Source organism: Nanorana parkeri, unplaced genomic scaffold (genome assembly GCF_000935625.1).
Source record: "Nanorana parkeri isolate BGI_ZX_2015 unplaced genomic scaffold, ASM93562v1 scaffold2422, whole genome shotgun sequence".
Taxonomy (NCBI): domain Eukaryota; kingdom Metazoa; phylum Chordata; class Amphibia; order Anura; family Dicroglossidae; genus Nanorana; species Nanorana parkeri.
This window is the reverse complement of record NW_017308690.1, coordinates 105,542-120,452: the sequence shown is the minus strand read 5'-3', so window position 1 is coordinate 120,452 and position 14,911 is coordinate 105,542.

Sequence of the window (14,911 nt, the reverse complement as noted above, 5' to 3'; positions counted from 1 at the left end):
TCATTGTAAGTGATTTTAAAGGAGAACTATGGGGTCAGGGCTTTTCCCTAGAGTTCTCCTACAGGTCACGGGAGGACACAAACTAGCGACCTCCCGTCACCCTAAGCTCAGTATAGCTCGCGGTATACTGAGCCGCCGCGACCGGGATGGATCCCGACATTACTGTCGAGATCTACTCAGCTTCGTGATTGACAGCTGTCTCTGCCTATCTAGAGGCAGACCCAGCTGTGCCCGCCCCGTCCCCCGGCCGTTCCGCCAGTCAGCGCTGGAGGATCGGAGCGGGGGGGAATCCCTGCAGGGAGCTGTGAGTGACAGTCACGGCTCTCTGCAGGGACATGATCGAGAAGTGAGCGAGGTATGTGTTCGCTCACTTCCCGATCTATTGAGCCGACGTGTGACAGTTTTTTTTGTCACACGTCGGCTCGAACTATGAGGTTGAGTGAAAATCACTCACCTCATAGTTCTCCTTTTAAATAAAAGACAGTTTTTTAGCATAATAGTTCATATTTTCAATATCGATGGCAACATTTTACGATTTCTGCCAGGGTATGCAAACTTTTGAGTCCCTCTCTCGCTTTCTCCCCTTTGCATAGAAGAGACATACATGCATATGTAACAAGAGTTCACACAGGATGAACAGAAATACAACTGTCTACATTGTGAATTTGGGCACTTGGTTGAAATACAAAAGGCCATATGCGCATTCACCCCTACTTCCTTAAAGTGGAACTCCATCTCGAACATTTGTTTTCTAGATTTGGGTAGAATAGGGAGTTTAATGCGGTTTGTGTCCTGGGTGCTGTCAACAGGAAAGAAAGTGAGGGGGGAAGTTTTTGCATGGGTTTTTTTTGCGCAATTTTGCTTTGAATGCATAGTAATGTCTATGGGACCACAACCGCCTGAAAATCGCTCCTGCACCTTTTTGCGCTACAGACTATTTCAGCCGTGTGACGCAACGCAAGGGTGTGGACAGGCCCCATTGACTTCAATGGGAATCTGTTTTTTGTCTAAGGCTGGCCATACACCGATCTTCCTTTTTTTTCTTTTTTCCAACCCACGGGCTGAATGAAAAAAAAAATGACCCGATTCCTCCATCAACACAAACAGCGTATCAATGGAGGAATCCCGCTGTTTACATTGTTTTCTGACAGGTGTCGCCGGCATCTATCAGAATACCTGATCAGAGTGGGCAGCTCATTGGTTGCTGGCTCTGATCGATCAAATATTTTCCAGCCTGCTCCTTCGATCAGCTGATTGAGGCATGCCGGCTGAAAAGGGAGCCAACAGCCTCACACACTGTGCGAATTTCGGCCGCTACATTAAAAACTGGCGGAAATTTGAGCAGTTATGGGCACCTTAATGCATCCCATTGCACTGCAGTGGTGGGAAGACAAGGCAGTTTGCCTTGTCTATGCCTTGGCCAAGGCTGTCCAGCGCATATGGTGTGAATGGGCCCTAAATCTGCAAGAACATACTTGTGATAACCAGTTTATCCTTTATTCATCTTGAATTACTGCATGCTGAATTCTAATTGGCTAATAATGGTCACCTGGTAGTCAGTGGCGGACCTAATAACCAAAGGGCCCTGGTGCAAGATTTTTCCGCCTGTTACTATGGACGCGGTCGGGAGGGGAGGTGAGTCACAGGACCTGCCCCCCTCACTGGGAAGCCCGTCGGCAGTGCGAGGCCCCGATGTTCTAACACCGGGACTCTGCACTGCCCCATATTGCAGGACCGGACCCCACTGAGGCTGTGGGGGTGCCCAGGACCGGACCTCACTGGGCCCCCCACAGCCTCAGGCCCCGGTGCGCCGGCACCGGCGGTAGTTCCGCCACTGCTGGTAGTAACCTATATGTGAGCCATTAAAAGGAACTGTAGTTTTTGGTTGGTTGTTTTTTGTTTTTTTCAGATATACATTCAGCATAAACAGATCAGCTTAAAGGAACATTTCAGTTTCAATTTGCAAAACTCAATGTACTGCCTTTTTTCCAAACAACAATGTAATATATGATGGTTCGGACTTCATTGGTTTCTGAATAGACGGATACATACTTATCTATCCAGGCTTTCAGAAGCCAAAAGTCTGATCCATCCATCCAATTAAAACCAAACTTTCATGACTATTGTATGTCTGGAGTGAGTAGTTTTCCACTCTGCTGGTAGCCTGCGCCTCTGCAATACAGTGCTAGTGCCTGGCTAAAGAGACGGCCTGTCCTTTATGTTGTAAGGTCACCAGGCACTATATATACAATTTAAGCAAAGAGTATTTCCAGAAGAAAGGGCACCCTTCATTTGCTACAGGTTTACGTTTAGGTGACACGATGGCACTTATTCAATGAAGGCACTTTTTATACTCCAAAATAACTGTGATTTGTCAGCGCTGGTATGTGCCTAACTGATGTGTTTTAATGATTTTATTGTTTTTAACACTTTATACAAATTGGTATACAGTGTTACATTAGTGTTCTAAGGTTTAATGTTAGCACTACAGTTATACCTTGGTTTACGAGCATAATTCGTTCCGGCAGCATGCTTGTAATCCAAAGCGCTTGTATATCAAAGCGAATTTCCCCATGGGAAATAATGGAAATTCAGATGATTCGTTCCACAACCCAAAAATATTCATATAAAATGATTACAATGCTGTACTGTAATATAATACTCCACAAAATATAAAAGAAAAATAAACCAATTACCTGTACATTCGTGGCTGGGGTGAGGGGGACAAGAGAGAGGACGATTATTGTGTAGGACAACTTTCACTATCACTAACGGAATCACTGCTATCTCTTGACTAAATGGATTCTTTTTCATTTTGTGAAACCTTAAAGTGTTTCTAAACCCTCCGTTTTTTTTGGCTATATCTACTGCTAGCAAGCAATAGATATAGGCAAGAAGTTTAAAAAAAAAAAAAAAAACGCTTGAACTGGTTTTAAACTTACCTCGTTATCGCTGCTCGATCCCGCGCCGAGAATCAGGAACTGCTTGTACGGCCACAAATGATCTTGGGGCGGGCGCATGCGCAGTTCCGATTCTCGGCCGGGAGACAAGCAGAGACGCAAGGTAAGTCTATGGACGCGTGCACCCACTTGCAGACACCGCTGGATCGGAGAGACAGAGCAGTCAGCGCTGGATCGGAGTGACGTCACACCGCTGGAGGGACACCTGAAAACATGGGGAAAGAAGAGGAAGATCAGAATAAGAGACATCATTTGAGGTAAGTGCTAACATTTACATGGGGGGGAGGGGAAAACATTTTTGGCTTTAATGTCACTTTAACAAGGAATCTATCCAATGTGACATTGCATTGTCGCTAAACAGACTCTTCGCTCGCACTGCTACAGCCTTATTCAGTGGTGCTTTTCTATAACATTTTGCTCTTATTGCAAAACATTGCTTGTATATCAAAGCAACATTTTCAGAAATGTTTGCTTGTCTTGCAAAACACTCTCAAACCAAGTTACTTGTAAACCAAGGTATTACTGTATATTCATATGTAAATATACAATTGTCCTCCTAGGTTGTGCATTTGTTTTATCAGAAAAGCAAATATTAAATATATCAGTGCCATTTCCTAATTTACTCTAGATAAGTACCGTACACAAATGTGCATGTCTGTTTTATCAGGTTCAGAGCCAGTTTATCTGACCTGTATAACCAGAACAAATGATCTGTGTATGCCGTGTATAAGGTTCGATATGATTTTCCCTCATGTATCAAATTATATATAACAATAGCAGAGATTTCAGAAAAAGTTGTCACTGCTGTCATTAAACTCCAACAGAACCCTGCTGTTTGCAGACTAGGAGAAGCTTTACAAAGGATACAGACATTATACAGTGGCCATGGGAAGAGATTACAAAGTGTTTACCACCGTCTAGCACAAGAATGAAATGCATTGGTACATTTGTTGCCACAATAATGCGGAAACATCTTCACTGCTTAGAAGTCATTACTCCTTTTATTTTGTTTTCGGAAGAAGCACTGTACGGAGGCCCTGTTTGTAGTGTCTTCTACCAGAACGATTTGTCATCACACTTACAGCAGATCTAATATTTGCGGAAAAAAAAGACACAGCACTAAACTCCAAAAATAATAAATGTGCACTTCATAAAAGAAAAGACGTGCATTTATTATTTTCTGCAGCCAGTAAATCATTACAACCGTGATCAGTGGATGGTAGGTGCAATGCTCAGGATCCTGCAGACTCTCCCTCCCGTCTATGTCCGTACCTCGCTACTTGCAGGTATCATCATTTAGACCAGGGATAGGAAAACTCTGGCCCTCCAGCTGTGGTGAAACTACAAATCCCATCCTGCATTGGGAATCATGCCTGTGGCTATCAGAATCTTGCAACGTCTCATTGGATTTGTAGTTGCACCACAGCTGCAGGGCCAGAGTTTGCCTACCCCTGGTCTAAGTGATGATACCTGTAAGTAGCAAGGTACGGACATAGATGGGAGGGAGAGTCTATAGCAGTGGTGGCGAACCTTGGCACTCCAGCTGTTTTGGAACTACAAGTCCCATGAGGCATTGCAAGGCTCTGACAAAAAGAGAGAATGCAGGGGGAGTCTCTCTCTTTTTTATAGATTGTTACCAATCCTGTGGGTAGGGATAAGGGGCGGAGCTTATCGTTTGTATGCTGCCATGAAAGGCACCAGGAAACCTTGCTATCAATGTGACAACTTGCGTCAATTAAAGACATTCACCTGATCAGCTCTTCTGGTGTGCATTTTGTTTCTTCGTTGACTCCAGTGGTGCCATCCATAGTATTAAGTTACACCTGTCATGAGAGAATTATAAACACTGGTTTTTCTGACCTCTCCTTTCAAAAATGTTAGTTGCCTGGCTGCCATACTGATGCAATGGTGTCAATGCTTTTCTGCTCACTGCCCTGATACAAGTATAGAGGTAAGGAATTCTGAGCCACATTTACAGTATGCTAGTTCCATGCGCAGACAGTTGAAACATTTAACTCAAAAACATTAAACTCAAGCACACAAATCTCACCACCCAAGTCCTCAACCTGTAAGTTAAATGAGAACTATATTTATAAATATTTTAACCCTAGCTCCCCCTTATGCAATTTCTAATCTCCACTGCAGCCCTTAGATTAGAACAGAACATGATGATTCAGGGACCCTAGACCGCTGCAGAGGAGAGGGAGCGATGCTCCAGAGAGGGCCCAGTCACACCACATCCAGTGTGGTTCGAGCCCAGAGCGCACTGGATCGCTCAGATCAATCCAGGCAGCGTTCTGGGGACGGAGGGGCGTGTCGGTGCCATTCATGTCAATGGCACCATAGACACGCCCCCCTGCCCGCAACGTTACGCGAGGTACAGGAATGTGCTCCGTTCCAGTGCAGTGCAATCTGAAAAAATAGTGCAGCTTTTTTCAGATTGCACTGGACATGAACGCAGGCACTGATGTGCCACGCGTTCTGGTGCGGGCGGGGGGAGTGGCTGCGGTGCCATTGACTTCAATGCACCTCCACATCCCCCTTCCGCCCTTGAATGCAGGAAGCTGGGTGGGATGTGATACAGTGCGTTGCAACAGCTGATTGCTCTGGAACTCACTGTTTATGGTGTGAACAAGCCCTAAAGTGACACTAAACTCAGACGTTAAACCATAAAAATGCTTTCAAGCTCCAAGCTTGCTCCCATGATAGACTATAACTTCAATACAAACTAAACATGAGATTGCAGTGCATCACAGAGGGAGCTTGAATTGACTACTTTACAACATACACAGGGGCCACGAGGAACAAAAAGTAGCCACCCACCAGAAGGAAGGAGATTGTCCGCACCAATTCAGAGATCATTTGAGGATCTACAGTAGAGTGATACACAAATAAGATATATATTTATTTTATAATTAAGGTATTTGAATGCATTTTTAAGATTTATCTCCTGAGTTTAGTGACACTTTAGGCCCCGTTCACATCGAGCGGTCCGCATATCGCGCGTTTGTCGCGCGATTTGCATTTTGCGCGATATCTGTCGCGCGAAATCACGCAAATGCTTGCATTGAGCAAGCGAGAATCGCTGCAAAATCCGCTCCACAAAGGGTCCTGCTGTAGCGACACACGACCCGCGACATCAGGACCCTTTGCCCCATTGAGATGCATTGAAGAGCGATATCGCGCGGTAAATAGCCGCGATATTGCGGGAATTACCGCGCGATAAATCGCTCAATGTGAACGGGGCCTTGCCTAGGGGTTAATATTGATTTATATTGGTACAAATGTTATTGCAAAAAACTTTTTTTGTTTTACCTGACATCATATGAAGATCAAAGGTCACATTTACATGTACTGTATACGAAGCAAAGTATACAAAAACTACAATAAATTTACATTGTATTTTCTTATTGAGCTCCTAATCAGTGTTTTCAAACTCCATGTTTACATATAGCTGTAGCCGCTGCTGTGTCATGAGTGCAATGTCAATTTAAAAGCAGGGAATTGCTGGTAAAAACAGCAACAGACAGGTACAAGGCATGCTATGTACACCCTGTGTCATTATTTTGGTCATATATAGCACACCTAAGTTTATTAACACATAAAATAAAAACAAGGAACATGTGAGCCGTAAACAAGACACAAGAGAGTTGAGTTTCATTCACAGTCTTTATAAGGCCAAACCAAAGATCAATAAACCACTGTCAATCAGTGGCAGCAAAATACTGTATAGAACAGGATCCAAAGAAATATGTAGGCTTATCCAACAAACAGTACAAAGAAAGCATTGTATTTATATTAAAGGAGAACTATGAGGCGAGTGCTTTTCACTCACCTCATAGTTCTAGCCGACCTGTGACAATGAGACTGTCACAGGTCGGCTCAGTAGATCGGGAGGTGAGCGAACACATACCGGGTTCGCTCACCTCTCGATCCTGTCACGGCTCTCTTCCGTGACAGGGGGAGGGGCTGGATTCCCCTCTCCCCGCTCCGATCTGCCAGCGCTGACTGGCGGAACGGACGGGGGAGGGGGCGGGTACAGCTGGCTCTGCCTCTAGATAGCTGTAGCTCGCGGTATACTGAGCCTAGGGTGAACCTAAGAAGAACTATGGGAAAAAGCCTTAACCCCATAGTTCTCCTTTAATGTAAGTATTATAACAAAGCAAATATCATTTTGATGTAGCTGTGATTTAAACCAGGCCCTCTTAAACTTTTTCCACTCGTGACCCGATTTCGCACGAGGAAATTTTTCCGTGACCCCGGGTATATAGGTACAGTGGTACCTCGGTTCCACGACTTGGTCGCGAACCGAAACAAACAATCTCGACTAGAGGAAGCCACGAACACGTGTCAGAGCGGGGAAGATGGCCGCGATCCTGTTCGTCACCTGATGTGGAGTTCGTGAGCGGGAGCAAAATTTTGCTGCACTTTCTGTTCACGAACCAAATTGTTTGCGGACAGAAGCGTTCCTGAACCGAGGTATTACTGTATATAAAACGTATACAAATCAGAAATTTGCTGATAATAAATCAGCAAGAAATGTAATTTAAAACAATCCTTTGGTATACATATAATTTGTCCATTTATTAAAGGTGAAAGCAAATTTGCATTCTAATGAGAGGTGCGGTGCCATTGACTTCAATGCACCTCCACATCCCCCTTCCGCCCTTGAATGCAGGAAGCTGGGTGGGATGTGATACAGTGCGTTGCAACAGCTGATTGCTCTGGAACTCACTGTTTATGGTGTGAACAAGCCCTAAAGTGACACTAAACTCAGACGTTAAACCATAAAAATGCTTTCAAGCTCCAAGCTTGCTCCCATGATAGACTATAACTTCAATACAAACTAAACATGAGATTGCAGTGCATCACAGAGGGAGCTTGAATTGACTACTTTACAACATACACAGGGGCCACGAGGAACAAAAAGTAGCCACCCACCAGAAGGAAGGAGATTGTCCGCACCAATTCAGAGATCATTTGAGGATCTACAGTAGAGTGATACACAAATAAGATATATATTTATTTTATAATTAAGGTATTTGAATGCATTTTTAAGATTTATCTCCTGAGTTTAGTGACACTTTAGGCCCCGTTCACATCGAGCGGTCCGCATATCGCGCGTTTGTCGCGCGATTTGCATTTTGCGCGATATCTGTCGCGCGAAATCACGCAAATGCTTGCATTGAGCAAGCGAGAATCGCTGCAAAATCCGCTCCACAAAGGGTCCTGCTGTAGCGACACACGACCCGCGACATCAGGACCCTTTGCCCCATTGAGATGCATTGAAGAGCGATATCGCGCGGTAAATAGCCGCGATATTGCGGGAATTACCGCGCGATAAATCGCTCAATGTGAACGGGGCCTTGCCTAGGGGTTAATATTGATTTATATTGGTACAAATGTTATTGCAAAAAACTTTTTTTGTTTTACCTGACATCATATGAAGATCAAAGGTCACATTTACATGTACTGTATACGAAGCAAAGTATACAAAAACTACAATAAATTTACATTGTATTTTCTTATTGAGCTCCTAATCAGTGTTTTCAAACTCCATGTTTACATATAGCTGTAGCCGCTGCTGTGTCATGAGTGCAATGTCAATTTAAAAGCAGGGAATTGCTGGTAAAAACAGCAACAGACAGGTACAAGGCATGCTATGTACACCCTGTGTCATTATTTTGGTCATATATAGCACACCTAAGTTTATTAACACATAAAATAAAAACAAGGAACATGTGAGCCGTAAACAAGACACAAGAGAGTTGCGTTTCATTCACAGTCTTTATAAGGCCAAACCAAAGATCAATAAACCACTGTCAATCAGTGGCAGCAAAATACTGTATAGAACAGGATCCAAAGAAATATGTAGGCTTATCCAACAAACAGTACAAAGAAAGCATTGTATTTATATTAAAGGAGAACTATGAGGCGAGTGCTTTTCACTCACCTCATAGTTCTAGCCGACCTGTGACAATGAGACTGTCACAGGTCGGCTCAGTAGATCGGGAGGTGAGCGAACACATACCGGGTTCGCTCACCTCTCGATCCTGTCACGGCTCTCTTCCGAGACAGGGGACGGGCTGGATTCCCCCCTCCCCACTCCGATCCGCCAGCGCTGACTGGCGGATCGGACGGGGAGGGGGCGGGTACAGCTGGCTCTGCCTCTAGATAGCTGTAGCTCGCGGTATACTGAGCCTAGGGTGAACCTAAGAAGAACTATGGGAAAAAGCCTTAACCCCATAGTTCTCCTTTAATGTAAGTATTATAACAAAGCAAATATCATTTTGATGTAGCTGTGATTTAAACCAGGCCCTCTTAAACTTTTTCCACTCGTGACCCGATTTCGCACGAGGAAATTTTTCCGTGACCCCGGGTATATAGGTACAGTGGTACCTCGGTTCCACGACTTGGTCGCGAACCGAAACAAACAATCTCGACTAGAGGAAGCCACGAACACGTGTCAGAGCGGGGAAGATGGCCGCGATCCTGTTCGTCACCTGATGTGGAGTTCGTGAGCGGGAGCAAAATTTTGCTGCACTTTCTGTTCACGAACCAAATTGTTTGCGGACAGAAGCGTTCCTGAACCGAGGTATTACTGTATATAAAACGTATACAAATCAGAAATTTGCTGATAATAAATCAGCAAGAAATGTAATTTAAAACAATCCTTTGGTATACATATAATTTGTCCATTTATTAAAGGTGAAAGCAAATTTGCATTCTAATGAGAGGAAGTTGTGTTTGTTTTGTTTTTTCCCACAAGGTTTCAAAGACTTTGCAGGAAACTGTAACCAAGAGCAGAGCTTAGGTTGGACACATACCGGTAGTCAGATTCTGTCCTGACAACCTGGGCAAAGATTGGACAGTCACGATTTGCAATTTAAAAAAATAATTTTAAAGCCCAACTCCTGGGAAAACTTTTTTTTTGTTCTGGATAGTATGGGGAAGGTTTAGAAGAACCTCTGTTGTGTTCCCCTGCTAACCCAGCCCCAGAGTAGACATCTGCTTCAGCAGCCGCTGCTCCCGACCGAGTCCCGCCTTGCTCTGCAGCGCTTCAGCCTGCTAAAAGGCAAGCTCCGCCCCTGCACGTACACAAGAAGGTACCAATACTACCAATTGTACAGGGGGGGGCCAGAAACATACCAAATTACAACCCTAGCCCTATGTCCTGTATGGCGCAGCAGCGGCGGAACCCCCAAGAGTGCCACTCATAGACACCAGTGTCTGTGTACGGACACCTTGCCAATCCCTGCCGGGGATTCATGTTTTTCGTCGCAACCCCCTACATTCAGTTGCCCGACCCCCATATGGGGTCACAACCCAAACTTTAAGAAGCCCTGATTTAAACAACCATTTCCTGAGTATGTGTCCCATGCTGCGACTCATAGAACAAGTTTAGTTTCAGGATCCTGGAACTACCATTGGTTGGAGCATGGGGCTTCCATGATTTCTTCCCACGTCTTTCTATATCTGTCCCTGGTTTCTCTCCAGTAACCAGTAATACAGTAAAGTAATATTCTAACTTCTCAGTTATCAAAGATCATTCAGCCTCATAGATAATAATTTATGACTGCTGGCAATGTTCATTTTCTTCTTGTTAAACAAAAAAAAAAATCCTGAATTCGCAGCACTATTTGTATTCAGAAAATAGTAAACCGATATCTCTAAAATCTCATAGAAGCTTTAACATGTTACTGTCATTTCAAACGTTATGAAATCTTGTACTGAAGTGCAATCCACTCCTTATCCAAATGACTTGTGCAAATAGACCACTGCCCAAGGCCATAGGTTAGGCCAATCCTGTCTCCAACATATTTAAAGTCGGACTCTCAAATCACACTGTTCACTCCACTTTGTTCTTTCACTGATACATGGGATACGCAGCAATGAGTTACTGTAACAGGCAAAATCCTCCATCGGAACATGAACATATTGAGACAACCTGTTTGTAGGCTGGAAATGTCACATTTTCAGATAGAGGATTTTGCATATTGCTTTAACTGTATATTGCGCAATACTAAAGACTTGCAGCCAACATCTTGAGCAACTGCACTGCACAGTCGTAATTTCAGAGCTCATATACAACTTCAAACAATATGGTATACATGGATACTATTGCTTTGGAAGAGTAAAAATTAAGTCATATCTTAAAGCAGAACTCTGGGAAATGTTTTTCTTAACCCTTGCAGTGGGGCTACCTCTGCACTGCAAACTTACACTCACCTGATCCTCCGAGCTAGCTTGCTCTTAGACCGGTCCCTTCCACCTCAGTGGAAGGTCCTATGAGTCATCACGTTCTATACAGTGTGTATAGGACGTGAGGATGCCAAAGCACATACCGTCACTGCAGCAGCAGAAGAGACGGGCAGAAGGGACCGGTCTAAGAGAAAGTCAGCTCAGAGCCTCGGGTGAGTATAACTTTTTTCATTTTTGAACTTAGACAAAAATGAGCAGTTAACCCTTGCGGTGTGGGGGGTTACCCCACTGCAGAGGTTAAGACAAATTTCTACTGGCCGTACGCCCCCCTAAGCTCACCTCAATTGCAGGTCCGTAGGTGTGCGCTTTTTCTGGCCGGAACGCATACAGGATCCATTCCGGAGGCGTATGAATACGCTCACCCGCACCCCTACAGACCTGCAATTGAGGTGAGCGTAGGGCGGCGTATGGCCGCGTAGCCCCATAGAGAAGGACGGGGGCTGCGAACTAATCACATGCAGCACCTGTCCTTCCCGGAAGCTGCTTTGTACGGCCCCGCACGCAGGACGGAGCTGTACGTGCAGGCCGATTCGTGTGTGAATGGGGCCTAAAGGTGCCCATACACCTGCCGATTATCGTACGATAATTGCGGGAAATCCCGCGATCGCACGATAATCAGCAGGTGTATGGAAGGCGTGCGACCGTTTCTACTGTACGGTCGCACGTCTTTTGTCTCCCGAGCAGGCTCGAAAACCTGCCGAGAATCATACGATTGTTGGCGGGTTTGTGGCCTGCTCATAAGACAAATGCCGCATGGGCCGGTGTGAGCAAGCGCACACTGCCCATTCAGCATTGCAGTCATCGGAAGCCCGCCCCTCAGGGGGCGTGGCTTGCGATGATCGCAAGTACGATCTGCCTGTCCAAGATGGGCAGATCGTACGTTTTTTTAATTACCTTACAACCATCGCAAGACAAAAGTCTTGTGATGGTTGTAAGGTGTATGGGCAGCTTCATGGAAGGATCAGATCATGCGAGATCTTCAATCAAGTAGGTTTAATGATATCAGCTGCATCCGGGAACAGTAAAAAACAAATTCAAAGACATAGGGGTTCGCATAAATGTTACAATAGGATTGGTTGCCAAGACCTAAATCACTGTAACTGACCATAAATCTGTATCTGTAACTAACCATGTCTGATATTTGTCACACATAGATCAATTCCCAAATTACTATATATTCATTAAAGTCATTTATTTTATCATCAATTTTAAGTCATTTTTAAATCATAGTTCTTGTCTATTCTTCCATTCAAATCCTCATCTGCAGACAATATGACTCCCAACTTATCCATCCTTGAAAGAGAAGTAAAGTCAAACTTTTATTTGGGTCACAATAGTACATTTACTAATCTATACAGTGTGTATAGTGATGATTTACGGGACCTTAGACGGCAGCAGAGGAGGGGGAGAGACGTTGGAAGGACCAGTCTAAGAAGAAAGCGGCTCTGAGCCTCGGGTGAGTCATACTTTGTTTTTCACCCAGACACAAATGAGCACCTTAGGCCTCATTCACACAGCGTAGGATCGGGACATACAGTTCCGTGCAGCGTGCACGTCCATATCAGGCCGCTCCCAGGAGGGACAGGTGCTGCGTGTGATTGTGTGCTGCAGCCTGTTCTTCCCTGTGGGAAGACGCGGCCCTACGCTGTTATACGCACACCCAAACTGCACATCCGTGCGGGTCCGGGTGTCCGTGCTAGGATGCAGACAGGATCAATTCTGTCTGCGTCTGAGTACGGATGCGTGGTAACGCCTCAACGGGGTGACACTTGGTTACCACTCCGGGTGTCACCCAGCATTGGGACGCCCCTGCGTACAAGCACCTCCTTCCATAGGAAAGAACAGGCTGCTGCACGCAATCACACGCAGCACCTGTCCCTCCCGGGAACGGCCCGATACAGCCATGCACGCCGCATGGATCTGTATGGTCCAATACTACGCTGTGTGAATGAAGCCTATCCCTTGCAGTGCGAGGATAGCCCCACTGCAAGGGTTGATTAAAAAAAAATCCTTCTTTAAAGAATTCCTCTCCTTGGTCTTAGGAATATGTATGTTAACAAGAGTTCAGCTAAAACTTTTAAATGTTTATTTCTATTTTGTGATTATGGGAGATGTTCTTTTAATTTATTAGTTAGCATATTATTCATATGCTAACTAATATCAATAATATTACATTCCACTACATCAGCTACTTGTTTAGCAAGTGAGAAAAAAATGAGACTAACCTGGGAAAATCAGGACACTTGGCAAACATGCTGCATATTTGAAATAACAAAACTCATAAAAAGAGTTACTTTGAACATAAGAATTGTACAGCGGCCCCTCGTATTTATAGAAGATGAAAAGTTATTGAGACAAATTTTGGGTTTCTTAGATACCAAATGAAACCACTGCGATACAGGCCTATGGGATAACCTCTTTTCTTTACTTAAAGGAGAACTATGGGGTTAAGGCTTTTCCCCATAGTTCTCCTTAGGGTAATGGGAGGACACAAACTAGCGTCCTCCCGTCACTGTAGCTGTAGCTCGCGGTATATTGAGACGCCGCAGCTGAAGCAGATCTCGACAATTGTGCCGGGATCCGCCCAGCTGCGTGACTGACAGCTGGCTCTGCCTATCTAGAGGCAGAACCAGCTGTACCCGCCCCCTCCCCGGTCCGTTCCGCCAGTCAGCGCCGGCGGATCGGAGCGGGGGGAATCCAGCCCCTCCCCTGTCACGGCAGAGAGCCGTGACAGGATCGAGAGGTGAGCGAACGCCGGTATGTGTTCGCTCACCTCCCGGTCTACTGAGCCGACCTGTGACAGTCTCATTGTCACAGGTCGGCTAGAACTATGAGGTGAGTGAAAAGCACTCACCTCATAGTTTTTCTTTAAAGTCTAGTGTTGTGTACTTTGTTCTGAGGAATGTTAGATTGTTTCAGTAACTCTGAGACATGAACTCTCAAGTTACCCTACCTGTTATATTGTAACCATTTGAATCAGGGCCAGGTACTTCAGTCTAGAATACACAGAGCACTTATGTGGTAATAACTGCTATTGTATGTATAATGTATATTGTCCACAGCAACCTGCTTCAATACATGGGAAAACCTTCAGTCAGATACAACGAAAAATCCAGCAATTCTTATTTACTAGTGCTGTGTAGAATATCGGCATCTGCAGACATCTCAACTCTCCCGGATGTTCGGGGAGTCTGCCGCTATTAGATAGCGGCTCCCGTACACCCAGGAGAAAAACATTTTCTCCTGGAAAGGTTTACTCTGCTAGCAGTGTAAACCTTTCCGTGCTGTCTGTTTTTTTTTTCTGACATCGGGGTCGCCTTCAGTCAGAAAAAAACTGGCATAGGAACTAAGGAAGTTCTCCATCGGGTCCACCTCTGCTGACTGACAGCAGCAGAGGGTGGGCACAATAGCTAATCTGCTATTGGCTATTGCACATTAAAATAGCCAATAGCAATCTAGCTATAAGTTCCTATGCTGTTTATTTTTCCTGATGGCAGCGGCTGTCAGAACACTTAAAAAAAACGAGCAGATAGCAAGGGAAGCATTAGCTTCTTTTCTTTGCTATCTGCCATCATATCAGGGGGGTGCTCTCTTCCTTGTCGTTGCACACCCCCCAAACCCCACCTCCCCTGCCAGAGGAGTTGGTGGTGGTGGGGTTAACAGAGGGCACCTCCCTGAAATGACAAGGA